Below are 25,770 nucleotides of genomic sequence, written 5' to 3'. Positions count from 1 at the left end.
CAGCTCTACACCTTGTTATCCTTAACAGTCTGACAGGCAGGCATTCTGTCCAGGAAAGAAGAGAAGAACAACTGTCTGGATTGACTTTTTTCAAGACAACCTGAGCAGAGAATGTTCCTATCTCCCATCCAATCTAGTGAAGTGGCAGAGTGCCTGAACCTCAAGGAGCTCATCTACAGCAAAAGATAGGTGGACTAATTAAAGACAAGGCACAGCATCACTTATTAGTATCATTGGTGATGCAGTCACAGTAGCAGTGACAATGTTTGGCTAAATAGTCTTACCATAGTGAACAAAAAATGCAACTGACTTGCAAAGGAGGGAACACGTCACTGTGGTCTGTGCCAAAATTAATGATGCCAACAAGTTGTCGCTCATGATAACAATGTCAAAAAAGCCATGCTGCTTTGTGAATGTGTCAAGAAATTGCCCACAGTAGGTGGCTTACAAAACCCGAATTGGATGGCCAACAACATTGAGTCAAGATCAAAAGAGTAGACAAATCATATCAATAAAGAAATAGAAGATTACCATCATTACAGACAACTGTGCTGCGTACCCTGAATTTCTAGCTTCAAGACACCTCCGTCCAACACTATGACCAAGGGCCAGCCAAGTGATCGGGAGTGATTAGAACCTTAAAGTCATCAATAGTTCATGTCAGGTTATCAAGGCAATCGACAATGAGTATAACCAACTGAGCAGCTAATGAGCATATTCATGATGAAAGCAGAGTGGAAAATATTGAAAGATGCCACAATCACCAACTTGTGTCATGCTTGGTTTAAGCAGATTGTCAGTGTGCAAGACACCAAGAATGAGCAGCAGCAAGGCAAAGCCAAGCAGCCCAATGACAAGGTTCCTCACACCTGCAGGTGGCTTGCTTATAAATTCCAGTGGAATCAACCATGGGAACATTAGCCAAAGTGGGCAACGTATCCTAAATGACAGATGGGACAACTATAACTGCAGCATGTTCATCAAATGAGAAGGGGATGACCTTGAAAAGTGAGGTGAATGTTTGTTCACCTGTGCGTTTCATTCTTTTCCTGGCTTTTTAAGTGGGTAAAAAGTAATACCTTACACATTTCAATAATTTTAGTGCAAAGTTTATCAGTAAGAACTGTCACAGCACAGTCTGTAGAGGAACAGAAGATGCTCCAACAGCAAAATCTGGATTTCTGCATTTAAGTGTGTATATAAAGGCCAGAAATTGCTGTCCCTTTTACTCAATAATGGCGAGCACTTATCAGTGCAAAGTCCAGGTTAATCAGATTTTAGAGATCTCGTTGAGGAATAAATATTGCCCACACATCTGAAGGCCAGGACAGAATCTCAAGCTAATTCAACAGAGGCTCTCTCTCTCTCTTTCAGCAGCAGCCCCCAAGTGCTATATTGGTTTGCATCGGCCTAGAATTTGCGGTCAAGCCTCCGGAATCAGGCTTGAGCCTACAATCTCAACTCAAACGCAAGAATGGCCAATGAGCTATTGACAATACCTTGGAGGTCATGATATTGATTTATGAAGGAATGAATGATCACTCCCATCAAAATACTGCATGCACCTCTTCTTGGGACTAAACATATTGACGTATATTGTCTAGGACTGCAGCACAGGTGATCATCCTGACAACAAACTTCTCAGAGCCAAGCAAATCAATGTTCAAAAAGCTGGAGAATGACAAGCTCCTAAGCATACCTTTTCAACATGTACACTAAATCAAAAGTATGAACAATCAAACATTCTCCCAAATGAGAGACAGTTATTGCTTTTTGTTAGGCTAAGAATGCACACAGGCTACCCATTAGAATCAAAGTGATTATCACAGAAGGCTACTGTTCAGCCCATGACGCCAAATTTTATTAAGGACCAGTTCTCAAATAAGCATCTCACTTCAGTGCCATGATGCCTCCTCCCTTGAATCCTGCACTTTATTCATTTTCAAATAATTACACTATTCCCTTTGACATTCCATACTGGAATGTGCCTCCACTACGCTCCGGCAGTGCATTCCAGATGCTGCATGCAAAAGTCTTTCATATCAGTTTTGCTCCCTTCATCAATTACTTCAAACCTGTGCCTTCTCAATTTTACAAATTAGAACACGTTTGCATTATTTAGGGTTCAGAACTCTCAATTTTAAATACTTAATTCAGGTGACCTCTTCAGCTTTCCCTTCTCCAAGGGAGAAGGGTCACATCTTTGTTAATTCATCTTCACATTTGAAATTCTTCGTCCCTGGAAGTATTCTCAAACATCTTCAGGTTCAAACCTCTGTTGTCTTTCCAATTCCAACACATCCTTCCCAAGGTGCAACACCAAGAACTGTACACAATACTCAAGCTAAGGCCAAACTAGCACTTTATACAAAGTCAACACATTTAACACTCCCGATTGATAAAGCCTAGGATACTGTGCACTTTAACTACTGATTTAAACCGTCCTGTCACCTTGCCTCACTTAAAAACAGACTAATGCAGAAGTAGGCCATTTGGTCATTCAAGCCTGCTCTGCCATTCAGTCTGATCATGCTGATCAACCAACTCAATTGCCTGTTCCTGCTTTTCCTCCATATCCTTTGATCCCCTCAGCTCCAACTGCTATATCCAACTCATTCCTGAAATCATACAATGCTTTGGCCTCGACTGCTTTCTGTGGTCGAGAATTCTACAGGCTCACCACTCTGGGTGAAAAAAATTCTCACCAGTCCTAAATGGTTTACCCCATGATCTTAGGAGTGTGACCCCCTAGTCCTGGACTCTACTGCCATCCTTCCAGCAAGAATCTCATTAGGTTTCTATGAGATACCTCCACCCCTCTCATTCTTCTGAACTGCAGCAAATAATCCTAACCAATTCTCTCATATGTCAGTTCCCCCATCCCAGGAATCAGTCTGGTCAACCTGTACTGCACTTCCTCTATAGCAAGAGTATCCTTCCTCAGACAAGGAGGCCAAAATTGCACATAATATTCCACGTGTAGTTTCACAAAGGTGCTGCACAACTCCAGCAAGATGCCCCTGCTCCTGTATATTCATCCTCTTTTGAAGGCCACCATACCATTTACTGTCTGCTACACTTGCATGTTTACCTTTGGTAACTCAGTGTAAAAGGATACCCAGGTCTTAACGCACATTTCCCTCCCTCAATTCATAGCCATATAATCTGTCTTCTCGTTTTTGCTCCAAAGTGGATGACCTTTCATTTAATCACATTATGCCGCATGTGCCAAGCATTTGCTCACTCACTCCCTGCATTCTCTTTATGGACATGGACATCCATGTCCCTCTTTACCTCTTTCAGAATTACACCCTTTGTCTCTCCATGCGCTTCCTTCCAAAACGTTTCACCTCAATTCACTGCATTGAACCTCATTTGCCACCTATCCACTCAACTCACCAACTTGTCTATGTCCTTTTGAAGTTCTACACGGTCCATCTGAAAGTTCATAATCGACGACAAATTTTGAAGTTATACCCTGTAAACTAAAGCCACCAGGAAAAGCAGACCTTAACAGTTTGGAACTCTACTATAAACCTTTCCACAACTTGAGAAACATCGACTAACCAATCCTGTTTCCTGTCAATCAATTTTGTATCCATGTTGCTATTGAACCTTTTATCCCACGTTGCAATTATTCCAACTCTCCCACCCATTCCTGTAACTTTGTCTCCCTTCAAGTTTTTATCAAAGGTTACCATTGAGTATTTGTCCTCCCTGATGTTTTTCCAGTCTTCATTGTTTCCACATTTCCAAATTTCATGTCAACAATAAACTTTGAAAGTATATCCTATATATCAAATTCCAAACCATTAACTTATCAGAGGACCTAAAACCTATCCCCCCGAAACACCACTGTATACAGCATCCTTAGTTATGAAGATTGTACAATGCAAATCCTGATAGTTAACAGATACCGCACATTCTACCGAGAACAAATTTACACTCGAGGTAAATTTAAATACTCTTGGCAACAATAGGTCAAAATTCCTTTTTTTGCACTGCCCAGAATGCAGATCAGAACATGACTACCTATAATCATCCACCCAATCATTTTAAGAGACAAGACATCATGAGTTAGTGTTACATAATTTCTTGATCCATTTCCAGCAAATGCCAAGAATCATCTAGAATTCAAATTTTCTGTCCACAGCTCCCCAAAATTAGGAGCAATGGTTCATATTTATCAGTGAGCAAACCATCAAATATCAGGCACAAATGGCAGCCAACTTTGAAACCATACAATTAATTCAGCACAATAGAAGAAATTGCTACATCCATCACATATCCTGCATTACAAATGAGAATAAATGAACCTTTAATCGTGAAATAGGAAACCACTCATTTTGCCATTCTGATGAAATAGTTAGGCTAACCACTAGCTCAGGGATCATATTCAAATATCAAAACGTCACATTTCTCTGTTTAGCGTTTTTCTACAACAGTTTCTAGCATGTCATTACATTTGTTTTTCATTCACCCATCTTTGAAATTCTTTGTTAAAACCCAACAAATAGCTTTCACGTAGATTTAACAATTCCTGTCTCAACTCTCAAAAATTTGAGGAATGGTTTTCAATAGCAGTTAGCAGTCAGTTTAAATCAACCTAGTGTGGAGCTGGAGGACCACAGCAGGTCAGGCAACAGAGGAGCAGGCAAGTCGATGTTTCAGGTTTACATCCTTCATCAGGACTAGGGAGGGGGAAAGAGAACTGGGAAATAAATAGGGGGAGGAGGGGTGGGGCAGGGGGAAATAGGTGGATGCAGGTAGGGGGTAGTGGGGATTGGTCAGTGGGAAGGGTGGGGCAGATAGTGGGAAAGAAGATAGGCAGGTAGTGTCAGGTCAAGGTGGCAGGAATGAGAGGGTGGGAGGGTTGGACATGGGATGAGGCCAGGGATGGGGAGATTTTGAAACTGGTGAATTCTATGTTGAGGCCATCGGGTTGTAGGCTCCCGAGGCAGAATATGAGGCGTTGTTCCTTCAGTTTGTGTGTGACATCATTATGGTTGCCTCCAGTGTTAAGGATGGACGTGTTACCAAGGGAGTGAGAGGTGGTGGTGGTGGTGGTGGTGGGAAAGAGTTAAAATGGTTGGCAACTGGAAGGTGTTGTTGGTTATAGCGTATAGAGCACAGATGCTCCGCGAATTGGTTACAGAGTCTGCGCTTGGTCTCATGATGTAGAGGCAGCCACATCAGGAGGAATGGATACAGCAGGTTGGAGGATGTACGGGTGAATCCTGTTGGATTCGGAAAGATTGTCTGGGGCCTTGAACAAAGATGAGGGGGGAGGTGTAGGGGCAAGTGTAGCACCACCTGCGCCCCCACCACCCAATCACTGACCCCACCACCAAAGAGATATTTCCCTCCCTACCCCTATCTGCCTTTCATACGGACCGCTCGCTCTGCAACTCCCTCGTCTGCTCCATACTCTTCTCCAACACCATCACACCTGGCACCTTTCCCTGAAACTGCAGGAGGTGCTACACCTGCCCCAACACTTCCCTTCTCACCTCCGTCCAAGGCCCAGACAATCTTTCCAAATTCAACACGGATTCACCTGTACATCTCCAACCTGGTCTACTGTATCTGTTACTCTTGATGGAGCCTCCTCGACATCTGAGACACCAAGCGCAGACTTGGTGAGTGATTCACAGAGCATTTGTGCTCTGTATGCTATAATCACCACCATTTTCTGGTTGTCAACCATTTTAACTCCTCCTCCCACTCCCTTGGTGACATGTTCATGCTGGACCTTCTCCAATGTCACAATGACATAACATGCAAACTAAAGGAAGAGCACTTCATATTCTGCCTCAGGAGCCTACAGCCCAATGGCCTCAACCCATGTTCAACCCTCCCGCTCATCCCTGCCCTGTCCATCTTCTTTCCCACCTATCCACCCTACCCTTCCCACCGACAAATCCCCATTACCCCTACCTTCCCCCAGACCCGTCCCTCCTCCCTCTATTTCACAGTTCCCTTTCCCCTCCCGAGTCCTGAAGGGTGTAAACCCGAAATGTTGACTTTCCTGCTTCTCTGATGCTGCTAGTCTGGTGTTCCTCCAGCTCCACATTGTATTAACTGACTCCAGCATCTGCAGTTTTTGCTATCTCGTAGAAGTCAGTCTAATTTACACAAACATGTGTGAGCCATCATAAAGCTCAGTGCTTGTGTGAACACAAATATTAGGAGCAGTTTAGTGGGGAGCAGCCATTATTCTATACTGACATGGGAAAATTGACAAAGCCAATTGCAAGTTTTCTATAAATTGGTAAATAAGTTTACTGTACCTTAGAAGAGAGGAAGGTTCTTGTAAAAGGAATGGAAAGATAAATCAGCAGATTCAGGAGAACAGTGGTACACCAATTTATTGCTACCCGCCCCCTTTTATATCTACACTTGCATACTGCCCCTAGCAAGGGCACAGCATTCACCTTGAGGCCTATCAGCACATGACATGGTACCCAATGACTAATTGTTCCAGAAGGGCGTAAAAATGAACTACGTTCAGCCCAGGGTCCAAGGATGGAAATAAACAAATGATATGGGTTGCAGTCCCTCAGGGTGTTGGGCACATCTTGTTTATCAATACTATTGACTTTAATTCACCTTCATCTTCTAAATGAGCGGAAGGGTCAAAAATAAATACAAATTGCACATTGTGTACTGCAGGGTAATATGAAGTCAAGGCTTTATCAAGGGCAGATTATGTCTGACAAATGCAATTGAGTTTTTGATGAAGGGACAGGCAATGGATAAGATTAGTGCTATGGATGTTGTGTATTTCAACTTTCAGAAAGCGTTTGACATGGTGCCACATAGAAGGCTGGTTAGCAAATTAGAAATGTTTGGGATGGAGTGGCCCTTTATTGCATGGATTAGAAGTTGACTAAAAAGATAGGAAACAGGGGGTAAGTATTGATGCACATTTCTCAGACTGGAGAAGAGTTGAAAAGTGTGTTCTAGAGGTATTGGAATTGGGACCCTTGCTTTTGATTTATACAAACGATTTGGAGATGGATGTTGAAGGCAAAGTCTAAATTTGCAGATAATACTAAGCTAGGGAGAATAGTTAATTATGAGAATGACACTGAATGACTTCAGAAGGACATTGCCTGTTTGGCCAAAACAGGCAGATACCTGGCAGATGAAATTTCAAGGCAGAAAAACAGAGGTAATGCATTTTGGTAGAAGAAATGGAGGGACAATACAGGCTCAATGATACAACTTTCAGGGAAGTACAGGAGCAGAGGGATCTTGGTTCATGTGCATAATTCTCTGGGAGTGGCTAAAGAAGGTGGAACAGTTAAGGAAGCTTATAGGATTCTTGGGTTTATAGAGGCATAGATCATTTATCAGACCACATTTGGAGTATTGTGTTCAGTTCTGGGCACATGATTTCAGGAAGGATGTTAAAGCCCTGGAGAGAGCACAAAGTACATTTATGAGAACGATACCAGGAATGAGGGATTTTAGATACAAGGAAAGATCAGAGCAATTGGGCTTATTCTCCTTGGGGCAGAGAAGATTAGAGGTGACTTACTGAGGTGTTCAAAATTATGAACAATTTGACAAGGTAAACAATGCAACCTGTTTCCACTAGTTGGTATGTCACTAGGGATCACTATTTCAAGACTGTCAGCAAGACAGCTAGGACTGAGAGGAGAAGAAAGTTCTTTACTCAGGATTTGGAATGCACTGCCTGGGAGAGTCGAGGAGGCATATTCCCTATAAGATCAGTGATGAAATTAGAGGGCTACAGAGATGGGGCTGGAGAATTGGACTAACTGGGTAGCCCTTTTGTGAGATGGTACAGACATGATGGGCAAACGATGACCCTCTGTATTGTAAAATTCTATTAATCTTAAGTTTTTCCACCAAGCTTATGACTGTAAATGCTCTAAATTAGAGGTTAAATGCTCTAAATTAGAGCTAGAATTGAAAACCAGTTTGGTAGATTGCATGACATGACACTCTAGGTTTGGCTTGTGCCTAGAATTCCACATCAGATGGATATAAATCACGTTTAAACAAACTGCATTGTTGCAATGCTTAAATAAAGGCATGCTGCCCTACAGCATTTAACACTATCGGAAGCGCCAGGATTAAAACCCATGACCAATAAGAGTAGCACCAACTGCAAACCCTTTAAATTATGGAACTGTACTTACATTGTCAAGTAACAAGCTTCAAAATAGGTCTCTCAATCAAGTGATTATTTCCACGGAACACAGAAATAAATACGTCACTTTCATATCTACACTTTTAAAGTGTGCAAAGTACATTGAGAACTGAATCTCAAATGCGAACAGGAATAAAAATTAGTCCGAGACTCATTTGTACAATATTTCTATTTAAGCATTAGTCATCTTCTGCATATTTAATTCAGTTTTTGTAGAATGGTTGTCAACTCCAATTTCAGTTAGCACCATCCTAAATATCAACTCACCGTTTTTCTACGTTAAGTATATGTTGTGTCTCACAGCACTTAATCATAAAACACAACAGCTGATTTATGCCATTCAGTTTGTCAGGTCTACTAGCCATTCAATGAAATCACAGCTAATCTGATCATCCTCAACTTCACTTTCCTGCTTTTTTCCACAACGCCGATAGACTTATTGATCAAAAATCTGCCTCTGTCTTGAATATACTTAAAGACCCGACCTGTACAGCCCTCAGCGGTAATGTATCCCACAGATTCACAACGCCCAAAAAGAAATTCCACTTGTGTCTAAAATGGGCAATCCTTACTCTGAGATCATGCCCTCTGGTTCTTGACATTCTCACAATGGGAAACAACTTCTATCCTGTCGACGTTGAACCAAAAAATCCCAGGTTCCAATAGTAAACCTTAAGAGGTTTGGTCATAGTTAGCTTTTTAATTATTAGCTTTTAACTGTGTGGAGGAATTCCAAGTAATTAGTTTCACCTACCTTGGAGTTGCTTTCAGCAGATTTGGGAAGAAATGTACTAACAATTTGTCTCCAGATGAGTTTGCAGCGTTACCTATTGTTGCCTGAAACAAAGAATACCAGAAAATGCTATCAAGGTTTTGTTGAGATTTGAGAAATTTAAAGGTTTAATTCAGTGAACAATTAAGCAAAGTTGTTTAAGGCAACCCGGAGAATTTCAGGGAGTAGAAGAAAAAAGTTCAGTACTCAGTACCTTGATGCACAGGCAGAAATAAGACGTACCCTTCAGCTTCATTTTTCTTCTGATAAACAAATATTTACTTCAAATGCTTTGATGGCTAAATTTGAGTTACATAAGGCAAACTGTGAAGAACATCTGATCCACTCATTGTAAACAAGATTTATATTTAAAGCCTGTATCACATACCTCAACTGCTATGAATGCAGCATGTTCCAGTTCAGCATTAAAAAAGAAAGAAATTTTTTACAGGTCTTGTAAGATTCAGAACTTTTATCTTCATATAATGAGTGAACAATGCACATAACCAGAGTCAAGTTACTGTAGTCTAGGTTCAAGCGGCTATCAAAATACATGCATAATTAACTGGGAATGTCTGAAATTTGCAAAATGGAATTGAACTGGAGCGAACACAGAAACTTAGCTTCACTGCAATAATCAAAAGATACCTCAATCAGGCAGAAGGCACATCACAGTATCGCTCTTTCATACAACTTCCTTCAAATGACAGCTTGCAAATTTGAATTTGACATTAATTCTAAGAGAAAAATACTGACTTGCCCTTCAGCATTCACAATAATAGAAGATAAAAAGTTCAAACATTTAGAGAAATTGAGATGAAATAAGGATGAGGCAGATTATCACCTTAAACAGAAAAGAAGTTGCATGTTCCCCTTTTAAGTTGTTTATTACCTGGCTCTAGAAAAATAAAATAGCAATATCAATTTAACACAACCATTGATGGCTACATATTCAGTTGGAATTCCCTCTAAACCCTCCCCTCCTTTAAAGCACACCTTTAATATATCTGGGATCAAATCTTTTGGTCACCTGTCATACATGGTTTAGTGTTAAATTTTATTTGGATTAATATTCCTGTGACGAGCCTTGGGACATTTCTACTAGACCATTAGCATTACTTAAATTTTAAGTTATTCTTGTTATGGATAGAATCACGCACATTACATGTAGTTCAGAGTGAGTTAATTCAAATCTATCAAATTCAATTTCAAGTCAGTGGTATCATATAAGGGATTGAATGAAGTTGTGTGGAATAATCATGAATTGGAAGGCAGGAAGTTAGAATGTGTTTGTAAAAAAATTGATGAGAGAAGCATGCATGGCTCCTTTAAGAGGTAAAGTGCTTTTCTATGCTTAGAGATTTATGCAGAAAACGTGTCTAAGCAGCTGAAGGGGTACAGACAGTTCTAAAATTGAAACATGCATCAATTGGCTAGGTGACTGGAAATCTTAGGCTTGTTTTGCTGTTTTGGCAACTAGCTGGAATCAGCCAATTAATTTAAACCAAGCACTCAGCGATTGAAAGTCAATTGAATTTAAATCTGATGGTTTTGACAACTTTGGACCAATGCTACTGTAAGAAAGTCTATCCATAAACAGTACCAGGACTCTTCTAGCTAAGAGTACTCACAGAGGACTTCACAGAAAACATCTGACAGCCAGATCAGTGGAAGAAAGACAGTTATGACTTGAAAACAGAAGAAAGTCTTGTAGACTTTGACAGACTAAGTTTTAATTTATTTTATTACTACTTGGGTTTATACAAGTGGGATGTGTTTATTGGAGCAACATACTAGTAGAATTTTTAGTTAGGGAATAGTTAGGAGTTATGGGATAATTCTTCGTTTTGTTAGTCATTCGGTTAATTTGTTCACTATTAAGGTTAAATAAATAAATTGTTACTTGTTACTTATAAAGTGAATGGCAGTGATTTTCCTTCATTTAACTTCCCCTTCTCCGTAACAGTTTAACGGATTAGGCGAGCTTCAAGGAGTTTCATGTTTAATTGTTAGAAGGGGATCTCTACTACTGCCATAACAGAATGGGGGCTTGAATTCATTTTAATTATCCGAGGGGTTTGACACCCCTCCCACCATCGTAATAGAAAACTACTGTAATTCACAAACAACCCAGAAGGAATCTAAATTTGAAACAAAGGAAACTTAATTATTAGTATACAGTGTCTGTGGTGCAAATACAATGACAATTAAACTACTGATCGGACATACAGAAACATATTAAGGATGAACGTGGTGATCAGGGGTTTGATGGGCCAATATATGGTCTTCTTTTCCAATCTGCTCTTGCAAGTTCAACCTCCACAGAGCAGAGTCAAATTTGGACAAGTTATAAGTGCATCATTTGCAGGAGGCTTCTTTATAAAAATCACTTATTTAGTTACTGCTGACAGTTGTTTACTCTGCTGTCCTTTTTTTAAAAAGGAAAATTAGAACAATGTTGTCAAAATCCTGAACTAAAATGTTTCAGTGCTGTGACCATGCATCATAAACAGGAAAACGAAGTTACCCGTTCAATGCAAAACTAATTAATTAGAAAAATGTTTATTATTTCATACCAGCAAATCCATGTATTATTAACTCCGACATAAAATTCAGATGCAATACAACACTTTCCAAGATTATAGCTCAACATTTGATACAGGTGATAAGTCAAAATCTAATGCAAGCTTTTGCACTAGGCATACGATTTGCAGCTTTTTCTTATTACATCATGTCACAGAGCTGTGACCGAAAACAGTTAACAAATGTGCTTGTCCTGTAGATAAACAGCACTAATGGAAAATTCTGCCTTGCGCTTCATTAAGCAACAGGCTCATTGTAATACTGTTGTTGCCTTCTAGCTAAAACCAGTATTCAAAAGCAAGCAGCTCAATATTAACAATGGCCATCTCTCTCTCTCTCTCCACACATTCCACCGTCAACCCCTGCCTGCCCCCCAACCCTCACCAAAAGCTGTCTATATCTGCTTTGTATTAATACCACCTGCTGTTGCCATCAGCAAAATATAATGGAATGAATCCTTTCTAGGGCCTATAATTACTGGACAAAAGGAAACCAAAGGCTTAATATAGTTCAGAATCTGACAATCTCTTGTACCATTGCAGTATCAGACAAAAAGAAACAATTCTATGCAATTTGGTTACCAAAAAACTAATTTCAATCATGAGGTTTAAGGTATTCCATAACGTTTCTACAACTGACATTGGAAGGACTTTGTGGCTAGAAACAGAAATATTTGATTTTCCAGGAAGAGGGCAAGAAACTCATCAAATCTTAATCACCAAGGTATTTAAAATCCAGATGAAACAACTGCACAAAAGTTTCATACAGTATTTAGAAATGGCAAAAATTGCTACCAGTCAAGAAAATTACAAGCAACAAGTGAGGAATGCCAATCAGCAAGCAAAACTCAACCTTCCACAGAAAGTTTAATGCTTTGTAAGTAACAATCTTATGAATAAAGAAAAAAAAGACTGCGGCTCATGGGAACTTGGTGAAGACAGGGAAAGCATTATTTTTAACTGCTAATACTTGCAGTGGAAGCTTGAGGTATAGTATGTGGTTTGAAATTAGTCCATAAACAAAGAAATTCAACTAAAATAAAGACGACATTGTACCTATACAGTAGTGTGGGGGTCTCGGTGGACAGTGGGACTGTCCAGAACAAACACACAGATGACTCCATTTCTCAAGAGTCATTTAGCAGGTTTGTAACTTGGAGGGAGTCATGACAGGAGAAGAATTTTCTGGACAGTTTCTGGTACAAGGGGGAGCAAATTACTGCAGATGCTGAAATCTGTATTCAAAACCAAGGAAAAATGCTGGAAATCACAGGTTCAGGCAGCATCCAAGGAGAGCAAGCTGACATTTTAAGTCGAGATGACTCTTCATCAGAACTGGAGTACACGGTACAAGAGGTTGGTGTGATCAACAACAAGTAGAATAAGGGGAACCCAAGTGACAGAATGAGAAACTACAGAAAGTGATTCCATGGAGATATTTACTATGGTTAATGTTAGGCCCAAGGTAATGCTCTGGAGAGATAGGCACAAATTCAACCACAAAAGGTTAAATTTAAACTCAGCTAATAAGTCACAATCGTAATCTGTCACTGTTTCCTGATCTGGGCTATGTCACTCCAGAGCCGCAATGTGGGTTGACTTGGCTATCCTCAAACAGATCAGCAAGACATCCAGACAGATCAAACAGTAATTGAGTCTAAGATAGATAAGCGAGGCCAGGTGGACCACCAGACAGCTACCTAGGCAATGGACACAATATCAAAGCCCACAGTGCCATCCTTGCAAATTCCTCCTTATTAACATCTGGGGTCTTGTGTAAAAACTGGTAGAGCTATCCCACAGCTCAGCCAAATAACAGCCTGATTTAACCTTGCTCCTAAAATCATACATTACGTATCTCAGACAACACCACCACTGAGTCTGGGACAGATGGGGAGAACACAAAAACGGAAAATGCTATTTCATCTTGTTTGGGCCTACCACAGGGCAGGCCCAGAAGTAGCAGCACAGTGGTGGACAATCATGAGTTGCCCTGGGAGTTCATGCTTAAAATTGACTCTATACCCATGAAGTCTCATAACAACCACTCCAAAAAATGCCACCGCATACCCAGATGAATGAGTGCTCTTGCATGCAGAACTACAACTGGAAAGAGCACTGAATGTACCGAGGAGGGAATTTAATGTCCAACACCAAGAACGGCTTGGCACCACCACGACTGACTGAGCCCTAAAGGATAAGGCTGCTAAGCCTGGATCTGCTGCAGCTAGTGAGGGAACCAGTAGAGAATTAAACTCACTTGACCTGATCTTCGCCAAATTTGCTATTGCATGTGAATTTGTCTGTGACATTTGTTGGTGGATGTGGTCACTGCAAAACCCTTGTGGAGATGCAGTCCTGTCTTCACATTTAGAAAGTCCTCTATCGTTTTGGTGACACTATCACTTCGAACAGATCTGGCAACTCAAAGCTGCACATCCATAAGGCATTGCGGATCAACAATATTCTATTCAACCATATAATCTAGTCTCGTGGCCAGCAAATTTCCCTCTTCACCACTGCCATCAAGCCAGATGAATTTGTACAAGCAGATATCAACCATTCAGCCCATCATGTCTGTTCCGCCATTCAATGGGAACATGGCTGATCTGAATCTTCAGCTTCAGTTCCCTACCTCATTTCCATAACCTTTCATTCCCTTACTGACTAAAACCAGTATCTCTGGACTGAATATACTCTGACTCTCTATGGTAAGGTATCCCACTACCCTAAAAAATTTTCCCGGTCTTAACTAGAGCAATCTTTTACTGTGAGATTTCGACCCCTGGTCCTAGACTCTTGCATATAGAGAAAAAAGAAAACTAAAAGATGTAAAATACTTAACCAGGTCAGAAATAGGAAATCTGAACAAAATATTAAAAAGGAACACAGATTAGGGTGAGTTTCTTTATATAAATTTATATGGAACAATCAATTGCAGACAAATTTCACTCAGGTGTTGACATGGTACTCATTCCAGGGACATGATTGAACAACTATCTGGACTATAAATCTATCAGTTTCAGGTCTACAGGAAAGATAGGGCAAAATAGAGGAGAGGAAGGAGTAGCCTCAATGATCAAGGACAAAATCTTATCAATTTTGAGGGGATATGGCTGGAGGTTAAGCAGGCAGAGACTTTATAGGTAGGACTAAAAGAATTTAAGACTGTAGTGAGTTGTGTAATGGACCCCAGCAGTAGCTGTGAAGTTGCAATTGGTATAAATGCAGAAATTAAACCAGTACATTGCACAGGCCATGTCGTTCCAATGGGGAGTTTTAATTTTTGTACAGATTAATGTGTCAGCCTGCTTAAACCAAAGGTTGCAAATAATTTTCTGAAACAGTATGTGATAATGAACAATAGGGCATGCGAAACTGGATTTACTAATGAGGAAAAAACCAATACTTAAAAGTTAAATAAATAGTGTGCAGACGTCTATCAAACAGCAATGAAAACATGATTAAATTCAATGATTGTTTGAACATGGAAACAGCACTAAGATCCAAGATTTAGATAAGATGACTTCAATGGAATGAAATGGGCTATTTATAATAAACCGGAAAAACCTGCTAATGGGTATGGCATTAACAGCAGGTGATCAAAAAGAAACACCATACTGAAACAGTTTATAACACTGAAGAGTTCCACTTCTCAACACTGACAATAAACAAAACTAAAAAAAGTTTTTAAAAATGTAAATCATAGATTCTGATGCAATGGAAAGCTACCAAGAGTGAACAGTGACAAAACACACAGTATGAGCTAACAACATGTATGAAAGGAAACTTGGAAGGCATATGAAACCAACATTTACAAATACATTAAGGGGGTCGGAAGCCATACAACCCCTTGAAAACTAATGATGATGTTGTTAGTGAAAAATGGCAACTGCAGGCATGCTGAATGATTACTGGGTGCATCATTTACGGTAGAGAAAAAGTTCAGCATGCCAGACCTCCCAAGAAAAATTAATGAAACATGGACAGAAATTCAACATTAATGCAAGTAAAATAATAACGAAGAAATTAATGCCATCAAAAGATCAAGTTTCACAGAACAAGATGGTTGTCACCTCAGGGTTAAATGGAGGCAAGAACATTACAAGTGCCAAGTTACAATCTTTCAAAATTCTCTTGCTGGAGGAAGTACCCCTTTAATTGGGCATGTCACTCAATTATTTAGAAAGATGACAGAAGGAAACCAAGTGACCAGACTAGTTAGCCTTAGCATCAATTGCCAGAAATTTTAAGTTTATAGTTAAAAATGAGGTGACTGAATATATTAAGTCTCCAGCACAGATTTTAAGACCTGGACAGATCTGTGGAATGTTATGAAGTGTTGTTTAATGATGGATAGGGGAATCTATAGAGGATGTTATCTATATGAACTTCCCCAAAAGCTTTTGAAGAGAATTATATTGGATTCAAAATGTTAACTTGCTGTCTTGTTTCACAGATATTACCAGCCTTGCTAAGGTTCTTGGGCACTGTCTTTATTTGGTAAGGTCAACAGATCATTACCTAATGGTGAAGCTTAGGAATTGAAAAAAGGTAAATTACGTCTTGGTTAGGAAATTGACTGAGCAAAAAGCAGACAGAGCAGGAACAGCTGACAAGAACTAAATCATGGGACATGTTCAGTGCTGTAGAGAACAGTGTGTCTTCAGGCCTCAACTATTCATGGTATTCATTAGTTACTTATGTTTAGAAAACCACACTTTCAAATCTGCCAATTATACAATTAAGCTGTACTATAAATGGTGGATATGCAAGCATTAAGTTACAGAAATTAACATTGAATGATTAGGTGAATGTGCAAAATTGTGAAAATGTGGGCAAATGCAATTTTAATCCACTTATAAATAACTTAAACTATGCTTTATCATTTTTTCAATGGTGAAAAGTTGGAAACAATGGAGGTCATTGATAGTTGGAGTGCAAGTATATAGATCACAGAAAAGTCATGAACAGGTGCATGGAACCATCAGAAATCTAATAGTGATGTTGTCAGTGAAAATATATTTTTATCTATGGGAAGTTATACAAAGTCTGTTAGAGTGCACCTGGAGTACACCCAGCAGTTCTTGGTGCAATACTCTGCTTTCCTCTTGACAGATGCTGCCAGACCTGCTAGGTTTCTCCAACACAGTTTTTGTTTCAGATTTTCAGCATGTTTGTTTCACTATATTTTAGGAAGAACATATTGGCTTTGAAGGAAGCAGGGCACAGATTTGTCAGAACCAGGGTTAAAATTAAGAGGAAAGATTAATGGAATTAAACTCAATTCCCTAAAAATTCCCTTTGATTGAAGCCTTCAAAATGTTAAAAGGAACAGGTTGGGTGTACTGGAAAAACCTTTTACTTTTTGGATGTTTAAGGTCAGGTTGCTGGGGGGTGGGGGGAGTCTGCGTAAAAGTTATATTTCAGAATTGGAATTATGAAATACTTCAATAGATGGCAGAAGTTTGGAATTTTTCCACAAATACTAGTGATGCAGAATTATTACTTTTAGAACAGAAATTGATAGATTTGTGTTATCCAAAAGGGAGATTGAGTGGTAATGTTACTGCATCTGAGGCCCAAGCTCATGTTCTGGGAACATCGGATAAATTATCAGCAAGGTAGTTGATGGAATTTAATAAATCTGGTTTATGAAGTGGGTCTCAGTAATTAGTGGCCACGAAACCAATTATTCTAAAACATAATGCACTAATCAATTTTAAAGGAAGGAAATCTGCTGCCCTTACCCATTCTGGCCTACAAGTAACTCCAGATCCTCAAAGTTATTGACTCTTAAATACACTATGAAATTGCCTAGTAAGGCAATTAGTTCAAGGACAGTTGGGGGATGGATAACAAATGTTGGCCCTGTCAGCCAATAAAAGAGTAATAAATTAAAAAAAAGGGATGTGGTATCAGGCAAGTAAAAAGGAGTTAGGCTACATCGGATCAACTACAATTGCATTAAATGGCGGAACAGGCCAAAGGATAAATGGCCAATACTGGTCCTTTGCATAGGCTTCCACTGAGCAACTCACACTAACGACATGGAATTACTGCTTTCTAACAGTTCTCAATTGCCAATTGAATTTTTCTCCGTTCACTACTGGCATTCCAGTGCAATCCTGATGGAGCATTTCACTGTCAGATGTCAGATCAAGGCCCTGGTTACCCACTCTGGTGGATGGAGAGAATCGCATAGCACTATGATTTCATACAGACCAAAAATGTTCATTGTTGGGTGCTTATAAAGCGTAAAACCAAAAAACCAGAGTATTTGCGAAGAGAATGATGCAGTAAGATTCAGGCTTTAGTACAAAATAATTTTACCATTCCAAAATCAAGTACATCAATCCTAATAGACTTTAAATAGTGGAGTTACGTACAAATAAAAACTACAGTGATTTATAATCTAAAGCCAACTCCTTACACCAACTTTTATTCCACACCCATTAAACCGGCATCTAAAACTCAAGTCAGATACTTAAAACATTGGAAGGTTATCCATTTGATCAGAGTATTATTTTGAACACAATACAGACCAGACACAAACTGATCACATTCGAATTTACTTGAAGCCAGGCACCACCACTTAACTCCCTCTTCAGAGGGACCTAGTTCTTAAATGGACCATTACCCTGAACTTTACCCACCAAAACCACATGGGTTAACATGCCAGTAAAACCTAATTCTAAATTCTAAAAAGTTCACCACTGCTAACAATTCATCAGATACAGCAGTATGTATCTACATGCAGCAAAATCTACAAGACACCCAAGCTTAGTTGATGACTGGCTGGACACATTTGCATCTGTGTCATACAACAATATTGCCAAAAGAATGTAACTGTGCCCCCTCCCCCCACCCCCTAGATTACCAATTGACCTGACACAGAATTGGACTAAGCATATAAATACTGAGGCTATAAAAGCAGGTCAGGTGCTGGAAATTCCAAAGCGAGTAACTTACCTCCTGACCAGACAAGTCAGGAATGGGATGGAATATTGCTAACAAACATGAATTAATGCAACTGAAACAGTCAAGAAGCTGGACACCATCCAGGACAAAGCAACCTGCTTAGCTGGCACCCTATGCACCTCTGAACACAACTTGTTTCACCACTGACAGGAGCAATATCTACCATCCAGAAGATGCATGCCAGCCACTCACCAGTTTTTTTTGACAGCCCCTTCTAAACCCAAAGAGGTCTACCATCTAGAAGGAAAGCATCAGCAGACGCATGAAAGCACCACTGCTACCACTTTTCTCCAAGACACTCACCATTTTGACTCAACTATATCACTGTTCCTTCACCACCACTAGATCCAACTTTATAGCTAACAGCACAGCGAGTGCATCTACCTGCCATAAACGTCAGTAGTCCATGGCAGCAGCTCATCACCACCTTCGCAATGGTAATTAGCAATGGACAATAAATTCTGGCCTAGCCAATGATACCCATATCCTGTGAATAAATATTAAAGAAAATGGACTTAAAAAGTTAATGGCATCAGGCTGCAGGAAACACATTTACATCTTTGGCAATTTCCATTTAGTTTTATGGAAAAATATCTGCTCTTACAGAAGCTAAGTTATGAAACGTAGAATATTTCAGCAAACATTTCAGAGAATCTTTAAATATAGAGTGCAATACAATCTTCCATAATTTAACATGTAATGCACAAAATATGGTCAGGCATAAAATTCAAATAGTAGATCATGATATGACTACCTTATATTCACACTCTTCACATTCACGTACATTATCCTTTGAAAATGACTTGTGATGTATTGCTCTCAGTTGTCTCAGTTGCTGGATCTGAAAACAATGTAGAGAAATGAAACTTAATATTTCAAAGTATGCAAGTCATAATACCATATATAGTGAAAGTCAACAGCAGGAAAATATACTATGAATCTTACATTGCACTTTGCGTCTGGTAGAGAATGCTACACGTTTTAAAATCATTATGCTACCGATCCAAAGTTTTTTTGTGTAACAATGCTGAAATTTATCGAGGTTTTTGACAAAAAAAAACTGATCAGAATTGTCACAGCTGTTTAAAAAAAAAGGATGTTAACTCGTTTGAGATTTCTCTCCTTGACACATCGAGATCTTTAGAAGTAAGAGATCTCTGTAGCTTAGAGAATTCAAAAACTCTCAAATGTTATGATAAACTCTGTACCATTTACAAAAAATACTGTATAATGAGGGTTTGTAAAGATTAAATTTAGATAGGATGAATCAAGACAACCTTTGACATTACTGGAGAAAATTTAGTTGGCTTCCATCCAGATTTTCCCACCTCATGAACCTTAAGTCAAAAGACCATGCCAAATGTTACACATCTGAAGACATGAACGCAGTAGGCACTCTCATTCCTTGCTCTTCACACTGTTCTTGCTTTCTAAACTTCAAGCTGGTAAATTAGCACAAGTTGATACAAATGTGAGATCAATCAAACAATAATTTGCATCAACAGAACACCTTTAACATTACAAAACACTGCAATGCTGGGTAGAGGCATTACAAAATGACATGGAACTACACAAGGAGATATTTGGGTAGATGCTCAAAAGCATGACCAGAAGAGATGTGACTTACTGCCCTTAATGTCGAGGCTGCGTCTGACAGTGTGACATCAAGGAGTCCTAGGAAAACTGGATTCAAACGGTAAGCAGTGTCAAACTGGCATAAAGGAAGATGGTTGTGGTTGTTGGAGGTCAGTCATTTCAGCTCCAGGACATCTCTACAGGAGTTCAAGATAGCGTCCTTGGCCCAACATCTTCAGCTGATTCAAGGACTTTCCCTCGATCCGAATGTCAGAAGAGGGATGTTTGCTGATGACATCCAAATCAGCACCATTTGGAACTCGACATTCGGGCATGGACTGCTGCACAATGCTGAAAAACCTGTAACCTTTGCAACTCACACGAGCTGGGCAATGGTATCACAATAACTAAATCCCCCAATATCGACATCCTGGGGTTACCGTATACATACTGCACTACAAGAGCAGGTCAGACGCTCAGCATCTTGCAAGAGTAACTCTCATTCTGACTGCCCAAAGCCTGTCCATCATTCAATGCCATGGAATATTCCACACTTGGCTGGATGAATGTAGCTCCAAACAGCAAAAGAAACTCCATACCATTCCATTTGAGAGAACCCTGAAAACACCAAATTTAGATCACACAGCATCCATGGAGAGACAGCAAGTTAACATAGAGTCTAGATGATTCTTCATCGCAGCTGAACTCGAAACGTTAGCTTGCTCTCTCTCTCCATGGATGCTGTTTGACGCACTGTGATCTCCAGCATTTTGTTTTCAGTACAGATTCCAGCCTGTGTAGTAATTTTCTCCTAGGTTGAAAGAGCCCACTTGATTAGCATCACAACCAAACATTCATTCCTACCACCACCACCACTCAGTAGCAACAATGCTGTTCCATTGACAAAATGTGCTGCAGAAATTCTGAGACTTAGATATCACCTACCAAACCCACAACCATGACAATCTTTGAGGGCAATGGCAGAAGGATACATGGAAACATCATCTTCTGCAAAATTTCCCTCCAAGCTACATACGGTGCAAGTATATTTTGCCATTCCTTCGGTGTTGCTGGGCCAAAATTCTGCAGCTCCTTCCCCAGCAGCACTGTGGATGTAATTATTCAAGGTAGCAGTTCATCACCACCTTTTGCCTGGCCAGCGACACCCACATCTCATGAATCTCTAAACACAGACTTCAAGGGGTATCTTAAAAGGCGGAAAGAGACAAGGCAGCAAGGCTTGAAGCTGAAGGCACATCTATCAAGAGAGGAACAATTAAAATCAGAGATGCTCAAGAAGCCAGAAATAGGAAATACAGACAATCGGTGGGTTATTGGGTTGGAGGTCTGAGCTTGAATAAATAATGTTATTGGTAAGGAGTGATGTAAAATGAATGCAATCCAGCAGCATGTTACTTACCCATGTTTATTTAGAGGGATGATTGATTACATAAAAAATGCTGTTCACTTCTGCTCCATATTTGCACTACATTTATTGCTAAATTTGATTCACTACAACCATTCAATACTATTATGGCTATGAATTAAAAACAAAGCATATTTAAATCAATATGATTAGAAACTTCAGAATTAATAGCATAAATCCAAGTATGGTGGGCATTCACTATATTGCTTAAGTTTATTATGGATCTAAAACGTGTTGCATTATTCATCATTCATGCTCAACTTTCAAAAGTTTACTCAAATTGTGAAAAATAAAATTACTCATTTCACTGCAGAGGGGGGAAAAAAAGACAAAATTACCATATCAAAAATGCTTAGATCTACACAAGTGTTAATGAGATGATTTTATCAAAGACTTTAGCACCGCACGTATCTGGTAATGTTCAAATACCTCACACCCAACATGATTACTCCCTCATTACTTAGTATCTCAAAATAACTCCTTCAATGTACTACTGCAATAATATTGTCTTGAAGATTATATGCCTCATTTTCGTTCTCCACATTTTATTGAAATAATAGTTCCTGTTCTTGCCTGAACACCTATTCTCATTACTCCTTGCAGCTTTATTATTTTCGTACTGTCTAGTCATTATTCCCTAATTAATAGTTATCCTCTACGAAACAAAATTTGCAGTGCTTTACTTGTGAATTCAAAAATAACATTATTCCTCTTGCTTGTTCAATGGAAATTAGACAAAGCAAGTCTAAGGTAAATACAAGAAATGCATTGGGTGCTGTTGCATTGATTTCAATGCACAAAAGAGGACAGCCTGCATCAACTGCAGCAAAGATGCAGCATGTGACTCAGAAAAGTAATCACCACCATTGTATTCCAGCTTTGCCAGGAAGATGCTTCAGTAGGAGTAACGTCGCAATGTAATGGACAAAGACTCAATTGCCGACGATTGTAAGCTCACTGTCAAAACAATTCTGCTGCTGTTTATGCTTTAACACGAATTCAAAAATATATTTATAGGGATGATAGGGCCATATGGAGGAGCTGGTTTACATCCTAAAACCACGTTAGCGTTCAAAAAACCCTCAAAGTTATTTAACAAATAGGATGAATCTTATGCAATTTACATGCCAGCTTCATTTTTTTTCCTTTTTGAAGAGGCTATTATTTGGAACCATGCTGACAAACCAAATAAATCAACTTTAATCACTACACTTGCCCAATTCAACCTGGCATCCTTGTCAATTTAAGAAGTTCATGCAAGCTTTGAATCTGTACATTTGATGTACAGTATGCACACAGGGGTGCCCAGGGGTATATAGTGCATACATACATTTAAATCAGGTCCAGTAGCTAGAAGTATTACATGATGTCTATTTTGTATGGATGCCAAACAGAAACAGTACCTATTTATTGAAAAAGTAAATCGAAAGAAAACCCAAACAAAAAAAGTCAAATTTAATTAACTGGTACAAACAGGTAAGAATGAAAGTAGAGAAGGAATTGTACACAATTTCAACAAACCATGTTGAGACATAGCTACAGGTTTGACTTTAAGATTGTTTCAGTGCTTGTGAAAAGCAACTTATCCTTGAGCTTTTGATCAAATCAAGTGTTTCCATGACACCAAACACATTGCCAGACAGAAATAGCGCATCAAAATGGATGAAGTTTCTTTTTCAATCCAGAAGTTTCCATGAAACTTCTATTCCACTTACAACAACCAACCCCCCAAACTGAACCCCTGCCCTACAGAACACAATTTTTTAAACCTCTGAATTCAGGCTTTAGAGTCAAAGTCAAAGCATGGAAACAGACCCTTCAGTCCAACCAGTCCAAACCAAACTGGTTTCACTTGCCTGCACTTGGCCCATATCCCTCCAAACATTTTATGTAGTTATCTAAATCTCTTTTAAAGCATGTAACTGTACCTGCATCCACCACTTCCTCTGCAAGTTCATTTCACACAAACCATTCTGTTAAAACAAAATTGCCCATGTCTTTTTAAATCTCTCTCCTCACTCATTAAAAATATGCCCCCGACTCTTGAAGTCCCCCACCCTGGGGGAAAGGCACCAGCCACTGACCTTATCTATACCCCCCATGTTTTTAGAAACCTCTATATGGTCAACCTTCTATGCTCCAGTGGAAAAAAGTCTCAGCCTATCCAGCCTCTCCTTTTAACTCAAACCTTCCATTCCGGCAACGTCCTAGTCAACCTTTTCTGACCCGTCTCCAGCTTAATAATATCTTTCCCAAAACAGGACAGTACTCCAGAAGCGGCCTCACCAACACCCATACAACCTCAGCACTACATCCGAACGTCAATACTTAAAGGTGTGAGCAATAAAGGCAAGCATCTAAACACCACCTTAACCATCCCACGTGATGCAAACTGCAAAGAATTATATACCTGAACCTCAGGTCTTTCTATTCTACAACACTACCCAGGTCCTACCATTAATTGTATACATTTTGTCTTTGTTTATTGTACCAAAATGCAATCTTGCATTTATCCAAATTAAACTCCATCTGCCACTTTTCAGCCTATTGACTCAATTGATCAACATATTTTTGTAATCTTAGACAATGTTCTTCATTGTGCACTGTACCATCACTTTTGGTGTCATCTGCAAACTTAATAACCATCTCTCCTATATTCTCATCCAAATTTATATAAATGACAAACACAAGTGGACCCAGCACCGATCCCTGTGGAACACCGCTGGTCACAGGCCTCCAGTATGAAAAACAAACCCACACCATAACTGTCTCCTGACTTGAAGCCAATTTTGCATCCAGTTGGCAAGCTCACCCTGAATTGCATGTGACTTACTAATTAGTCTATTACGCAGAACCTCGTCAAAAGCATTACTAAAGTCAAGTACTAGTCAAGTCAACTCAACTACTGTTCTGCCTTCAACCATTAAAAAATTCAAATCAAGTTTGAGAGAGACAATTTCCCTCATACAAAACCACGCTGACTATCCCAAATCATTTCTTGCCTCTCCAAATGCATATTAATCCTATTTTCAGAATCACTTCCAACAACTTAGCCACCACCGCATCGTTGTGGCACTGCAGGAGGCCCAGGATGGACATGTCATCTGCGGAATGGCAGGGGGAGTTGAAATGGTTCGCGACTGGGAAGTGCGAACCGAGCGTAGGTGTTCTGCAAAGCGGTCCCCAAGCCTCTGCTTGGTTTCCCCGACGTAGAGGAGGCCACAACAGGAACAGCGGATGCAGTATACCACATTAGCAGATGTGCAGCAGAACATCTGCTTGATGTGGAAAGTCTTCTTGGGGCCTGGGATGGAGGCGAGGGGGGAGGTGTAGGAGCAGGTGTAGCACTTCCCGCAGTTGCAGGGAAAAGTGCCGGATGAGGTGGGGCTGGAGGGGAACGTGGAGCGGGCAAGGGAGTCACGGAGAGAGAGTGGTCTCTCCGGAAGGCAGATAAAGGTGGGGAAGGGAAAAATGTCTTTGGTGGTGGGGTTGGATTGCAGATGGCGGAAGTGTCGGAGGATGATGCGTTGGATCCGGAGGTTGGTGGGGTGGTACGTGAGGATGAGGGGGATTCCGTTTTGGTTGTTATTGCGGGGAGGGGGTGTGAGGGATGAGTTGCAGGAAATGCGGGAGACACGGTCGAGGGCGCTCTCGACCACTGAGGGAGGGAAGTTGCGGTCCTTGAAAAACGAGAACGAGGACATCTGAGATGTACGGGAGTGGAATGCCTCATCCTGGGAGCAGATGCGGTGGAGGCAAAGGAATTGGGAATAGGGGATGGCATTTTTGCTGGAAGGTGGGTGGGAGGTGTATTCTAGGTAGCTGTGGGAGTCGGTGGGCATGAAATGGATATCGGTTTCTAGGTGGTTGCCGGAGATGGAGACAGAGGTCCAGGAAGGAGAGAGGTATTAGAGACGGTCCAGGTGAACTTAAGGTTGGGGTGGAAGGCGTTCGTGAAGTGGATGAACTGTTTCCCTCCCCACCCTTATCTGCCTTCCAGAGGGACCACTCTCTGACTCCCTTGTCCACTCCACACTCCCCTCCAGCCCGCCTCACCTAGCACTTTTCCCTGCAACTGCAGGGAGTGCTACACCTGCCCCTACACCTCCCCCCTCACCCCCATCCCAGGCCCCAAGAAGACTTTCCACATCAAGCAGATGTTCACGTGCACATCTGCTAATGTTGTATACTGCATCCGCTGTTTCCGTTGTGGCCTCCTGTACATTGGGGAAACCAAGTAGAGGCTTGGGAA

The 25,770-nt window shown here is 40.3% G+C and overlaps 1 protein-coding gene across 37 annotated transcripts in view; it reads right to left on the bottom strand.

Annotated features, from left to right (window-relative positions):
- The window catches only part of pcbp3 (poly(rC) binding protein 3), a 108,847-nt gene that overhangs the window by 60,634 nt on the left and 22,443 nt on the right, over positions 1–25,770 (bottom strand). For 24 of the 37 annotated variants that reach the window (XM_048598884.1, XM_048598898.1, XM_048598900.1 and 21 more), the window contains exons 2-3: positions 19,272–19,358; positions 8,937–9,019 (exon numbers count right to left, since the gene is read on the bottom strand). The gene's annotated coding sequence lies outside the window, so the exon portion shown is untranslated. The remainder of the gene's footprint in view (positions 1–8,936; positions 9,020–19,271; positions 19,359–25,770) is intronic. The other 13 variants (XM_048598880.1, XM_048598897.1, XM_048598871.1 and 10 more) reach the window with 1 other exon arrangement.

The sequence above is a fragment of the Rhincodon typus genome, chromosome 7 (genome assembly GCF_021869965.1).
Source record: "Rhincodon typus isolate 14 chromosome 7, sRhiTyp1.1, whole genome shotgun sequence".
In the NCBI taxonomy this organism is placed as follows: domain Eukaryota; kingdom Metazoa; phylum Chordata; class Chondrichthyes; order Orectolobiformes; family Rhincodontidae; genus Rhincodon; species Rhincodon typus.
Note: the sequence above shows the minus strand (reverse complement) of the source record. Positions and strands in the feature narration are given on the sequence as shown.